Source organism: Dermacentor silvarum, chromosome 11, assembly GCF_013339745.2.
Source record: "Dermacentor silvarum isolate Dsil-2018 chromosome 11, BIME_Dsil_1.4, whole genome shotgun sequence".
NCBI lineage: Eukaryota > Metazoa > Arthropoda > Arachnida > Ixodida > Ixodidae > Dermacentor > Dermacentor silvarum.
In genome coordinates, this window is record NC_051164.1 from 18,709,869 (window position 1) to 18,715,889 (window position 6,021).

Sequence of the window (6,021 nt, forward strand, 5' to 3'; positions counted from 1 at the left end):
ATTTTGGCGTTTGCACCTAAATGCCTATAAATGCCTATTTTCAATATCGGCACCTATATGAGCACTATTTAGCCTCAAGTTTCGCTTTCGAGTGCAGTTAGAGACCGTTATTCATGTTACCGGGCAACATTGACTGTTCGGAACTCTATGGGGTTCAACCTAGTCCTTTGGTTCAACCAACTCCCGGAAAACAACTGCTAGCAGCATTGAAATAAGACGCGCCGGCCAGCGTACGCCGCCGCGCTGACATTGCGCGAGCGGTTGGCGAATGCGAAACCGCGGAGAGCCTTCAGGGGAAAGGAGTGAAGAGCAAAAGAAGAAAGAAAAACGTGATGTGCATGCGGCTTTTGTTTTGTTTGTAATTTACTTTTTTAAGGTGTTCACCGCCGTCGGGCGTTCATTCTCAGCGTATGAGATCATTCTCAGTGACAAGAGGCACAATTTTGAATCCAAAAATCTGGAGATGGTGGTAGTTTGCTATTGTTTACACAATCTTCACAGTGATTCTTAGACTATTCCGCATGCTCTCCAAACATATTTCTTCAAACATGTGCACTTCAAATGGGCGGGAGTGCAGTGGCGCACCGACGGGGGGGGGGGGGATTCGGGGGTTGTAACCCCTCCCTGAGGCCGACTTAACCCCCCCTTTTGTTTAACCCCTTTTCTTTACTTACGCATTTGAGTACTGCAACTAAGATGTAAGACGCGCAATCGTCTGCACACTCGCAAAAAGCGCATTTTTTGACAATTTCCCGTGAATAAATCGAAATTAGTGCTGTTTAGATGGTATTGGCAAACTGTCAACCCCCCCCCCCCCCCCCCCCCCCCGGCAGAGATCCTGGGTGCGCTACTGCGGGAGTGTATTTGGCAGTGATGAGACGTCTTGCGTGTATACAATTCGGATAATGGCATTGTTTTTGAGAAAATTGCCAAGAGTTGTACCTATAGAACAGTCTTCATGTAAGAACATGCTAATTTCTTAATAAATCATAGTCTCTCTTGCATTTGTTATTTGTCTGTTTTTGTGTTGTCGCAATTTAATTGCGTCAGGCAGACATAAAGTATCGCTTTTTTAATCAGTATTCCCAGCTTCCAAGTATTCTTTTTCATGCCTGTTTCACTATATGCGACGCTCGAGTACAGTGGCCATTGAACACGAATGTGAGCAGTGTGCTTATTGAATTAAGCCAATTGATCGTCAATAGTTCAGCAGTTCTATGGGACAATTGCACGGCTATGTTCAACTGTTGGCGCCTTTGTGCCATCGTAGACAATAACATTTCTTGTTTTCCTATCGTAGATATAGGCCGCGCACGTCTTCGTTTGAAATTATTTGCATTTATGTAAACATTTATTGTGCCTATATTTACGACGTTGGTGGCCTAAAACGTTGTTTTGCCTGCCTGTTTTTGGCGCCTAAAACGCGCTTTTTTAATGCCTAAAGATCCGGCCTCTAGTCACGATACTCGGCGGCGGCACGTCCCACCAATGGTTGTGCCCCTTTGTCTTCTGACGTAGAGATCACGCTAGCGCTGTTATCAGCAGTCGCCTTTTAACGCGATATCGTTAAGGGCCCGTGTGGCAGAAAATTCGGCGTCAGCGCCTGCGTCGGCGTGGATGTCGGCGTCCGCGGCGGAGAAACTCATTCCCAACCACTCCGACCGCGCAGGCGCTCCGCGTGGCGCAAGGTGTTAGCGAAGGAGAAAAATGATCCCGAACCACCCCGACCGCGCAGGCCCTCCACGTGGTGCAAGGCTCTGGTGAACAAAAATTGAATTTGGCACAGTGAAATCCGTCAGAAAAATGGTAAAGTACGACTTAACCACAACCTACAGACATGGTGGCATCGGATTGTAATTTGAATGTACGAGAAAACATAATTCTGTTACGAGAAAACTCAAACCCCTTTTCCAGTAGTTCTACCATACCAACAGCGGCGCGCTCGGGTAGTTTCTTTGCGAAATTGCTATCTAGATAGCGCTCGCATCCTCGGCAGGTCAAATTAGGATTTCGCCTGCCTAATGCGTTTTGCACACGCGCGCGCGTCGGGGCAATAGCAAACGGTTAATAAACGAATTTAAGAAATGGGCTAAGGTCTTCACATTTTACTATAAGACGACTTATATTGCCCATGGAAAAACGTCTCCCCAGCAATGCATTTCTGTTTAAAAATGAAGCCGACATTAAGCGGATAGGTGTAAGCTTGGTCTTTGTAAGCTGGCTTTCCCACGTTCTGTGTTGCAGTGAAGCCTACTGAAAGGAAAATGCGATGCGAACGGGGCCCGATAACGCTATCGCATTCCACTTTTAAAGGCGAAACCTAAGCGTCCTCCAATTTTTTGGGGGATTCGCTATGGGACGGACGCTCGTTTACCCAAAACTTCCAGGATCCTGACGATGTCGTGCAGTGTGCCGCGGCTATGAACGCTGTGGCTCATACGCTAGTCTATGACGATGGGGCAGACTTGGTGCAGCAAACGCACTATACTTGGCCATCGCGCCGGGCGAAAACAAGACGCCGGTGTCCTTGCTCTTTGACGAACATGCCGAAGCTGCTTAATATAGTCAATAATGATAATATATATAAATTCACCAGGCCCGTAGCCAGGATCCCCCCCCCCCCCTGAAATTTGGATGGGGAGGGGGGGGGGGGGTGTCCTCCGACAGGGCTCCCGCCACCCCGCTGTGCAAAGAAACTTGTCAACAGCTGCGCACCATGTGCAAGACAGCAGATTTTACTGTGCCCGTGTCCTACGGCACTGATGTCCTACGGGGCTAGCCAGGGAGACAGCAAGAGTTGCAGAAGCTGTGGACTGAGGGCGCCTCAAGCATAAAGACACCTCCTTGTTCTTTTTTTTTTCTCAATATATGGTTTTCCTCCTCCTCCTCCTCCTCCTCCTATTCCAGACGCCGGGTGTAGCTCTTCTTGAGTGTGCCTCAATAAAACGAATATTTCCACTCTTTGTCTTTTATTTTTGGCTATGAGTCTCGCGCAGCAGGGGTTGACAGCAGGAGCGAAACGCCGGTGTCACAGCGCAGTACGGTGGTTGTGGTCGCAACGGTGTCACAGAATGGCTATTTTTTTTACTTACACTTTGTACAGTCTCGTGTAGAGTGTAGTGCCATTATAGAGTTTCTCACTATAACACCTATAGAGGGTAATCTGGAGCCACCGTCTTTGAGAATTTCTTAAAGGGCGCTGTGCCGTCATGGGAATGACGGGATATGCGTCTAAAACGTGGATATGGCTACACAAGTAATCCTTTCTTAAAATTAAATCTATATAAAAGGCTTTAATCACCCATATTATATCCCTCAATAAAGTTTACTCAGCTACAATGCAGATTCGAGCGAAGAAAAGCAAGAACAAACGACAAACTGTTCCAAAGCGAGCGAGAATCTTGTCTGTCCTCCATCTTTAGCGGCCAGCTGATACTTTCGCGCTTCATATATATTTTGTGCATCCAAATAGTAAGTCCTCAAAATCAAACAAAACATGTTTTTGTGTAATAATAAAGCCAAAACGCTCGTGGTGTGGTGGTTTACGTGGTGTTTCAGCAGGAAATTAATGATTAGGAGCCGCCATTTTGTCTGCGGCTGTCGGCGCTGATAGAGCAACAATAGTGAATATTCACTGCAAGCACGGTAAAGAAGTGCTGGCGTGACGACGTGTGACAGAGAAAGGTGAGCTAATCTTCCAACAAGATAAAAATATCTTACTCACGGATGATGCCGGCTGTCAGACTCTGCACTGTTTTATACGCATTGACAGGTTGTCTTCGTACACCGCGCATTCGCGATGTTTTTCGCTGCAGTTTGTCTAGATTTTTTGATGAAATGAAACACGTACATTGGCATTTAGTTTCAGGCTAGGGCATATTCGCAGCCGGTAAGTGCGAAGTCAGGCGAAGTGCGAAGTCAGGCGAAGTGCGAGTCAGGCGTTTTTCGTCTGCTGGTGTGCAGCAGACGACGCGCAGTCTGCTCTGATTGGCTATACAGCCCAGTCAGCGAAGTGCAGCACACGACATCATAGCATGTGCGACGTCATAGCCTCGTCCACACGAGCCTGCACGAAGTGTAGGTAAAACAAATAGCTCTATTGTGACAGACGGAGCGCTGCTAGCCAGAGGCGTCTTCAAGCAACACCCCCTAGACTAAAGAAGTCCGAAGCGCTGCAGTGACGGCATTGTGACAGCACGATGCCGAATAAGTGTTGTGTACCCCGCTGCCACGGAAACTACACGGCAAAGTGCAAAACCCACGTGTTCAGGTTCCCGCGAGATAAGGAGCTGCTCAAGAAATGGATTCGTGCAATACCACGACAGGACTTCTGCCCTACGGGGAACTCGAGGGTGAGTGATCTCCATGTTCCTGATTACTATTTCATTTGGTGGAATAATGAGTAAAAAGCTATTTCGTTGCCGTGCTAACTGAAATAGACGTATTTCTGTGAGCGTGGAGCAGGCTTTCGTTGTAAGTCTTCGCAAAATCGCATCCTGGTGTGATCGTGCTTAGCATGGGGTCTTTGTTCCGCGGCGGCTCCGCTTTAAAAACAGCGCTTATCTCGTAATTCCGGTTCGTAGACAGATGTTGTCGTTCATCACATTGATTATGATAAGTATTACAACTGTATCCATTCAGCAACGTACTGATATCCTTCCTTTGCACACAGAGGAAGGGTCTGCATTTTTATATGCTGCGAATAACGAAAATATTAGGTTCATATATCTTCGCGTTTTATGACTATATTGTTGTATTGCATTTAGCTTATGACCCTGAACCAACTTCTTGCCTGCGATGAGGAAAAAGTTAAGAAAAGTGTGGTTTTAAAAATACTCCTTTTGATGAATTCGCGTTTATGGTGTATTAGAGAGAGGGAATTTACTCATGCGTGGGTGATATTTTTCCTCAGGTAGGCGAAGCACATTTCTCCCCAGAGGACATCCTGAGGGAAACGTCATACTTGGATGATGCTTCAGGGAAAACAGTCACGGCTCCTTCGCCCTATCCTCGCCTTCAAAAAAACGCAGTGCCATCGAGATTTCCAGACTGTCCGTCGTATTTATCGACTGAGGGCACCACACGGGACAGCCCTGATACCAAGCGGATCCATCTAGACGCTTTAGCTATGCAAAGAGCTATCCGCCGAGACATTTCGTCAAGAGGAAGACGCCGATAAAATTGCGCGAACTGAGGACATAGTTGCTCACATGAAACTACAGAAATCCACCTTCTGACACACTATTCAAAGCAATGAGCGGATAATTCTCCTGCACCAAGCGGACGTGGTTGTTACGTTTGACTTCATGAAGTGCTTGACCACGAAGCTTGGGTCTATCTTACGCGTTCCGCCTACGGCAAAGAGCAAGAGGAAACTAGACGAATTTCTCGATGGCGTCCAAAAATGGGACAGCCAGCTTGAATCAACTACTGAGAAATCGGAAGAAATCCTCAAAGCCATTTCTTTCCAGCTCGATAAGCTGAGCGGCACAACAGAGCGACACAACAAAGAATTTGCACCCTACAATTCATTCGTGAGCAATTGAAGTTGCTGCCAATGAACAAGGTTCGGAGGCGTTATTCAGCTGAATTTATGGTGTTCTATTGCCTTTTCTTCACAATTTCGCCCCAAACCTACAAGTACGTGCGCGGCTACGGGAATGTCATCTTGCCACGACTCATGACAATTAGATCTATATGCTCATCATATGGCATGAACCCTCAGCTGGAGTATGAAAATTCGGCGTTCCTGAAATACATATGGCTACAAGGATTTTCTACTTTGATGACTACCAGCGCATTGTCACACTGATGGTGGATAAAATCCACATTAAAGCCTTTTTTTGATTACAAAGGTGGCGGTATCACTGGCGTGGCCCACAATTCAACTGAAGCTGATAACAGTGCACTTGTATTTATGGCGCAGAGCCTGGTGGACAGAAAACCTAGAGGCTGTGTTGACGAGGACCAGCAGTGGGATGGCCTTGAAGAAGAAAGTGAAATGTCGCGGCCTAACTGCAA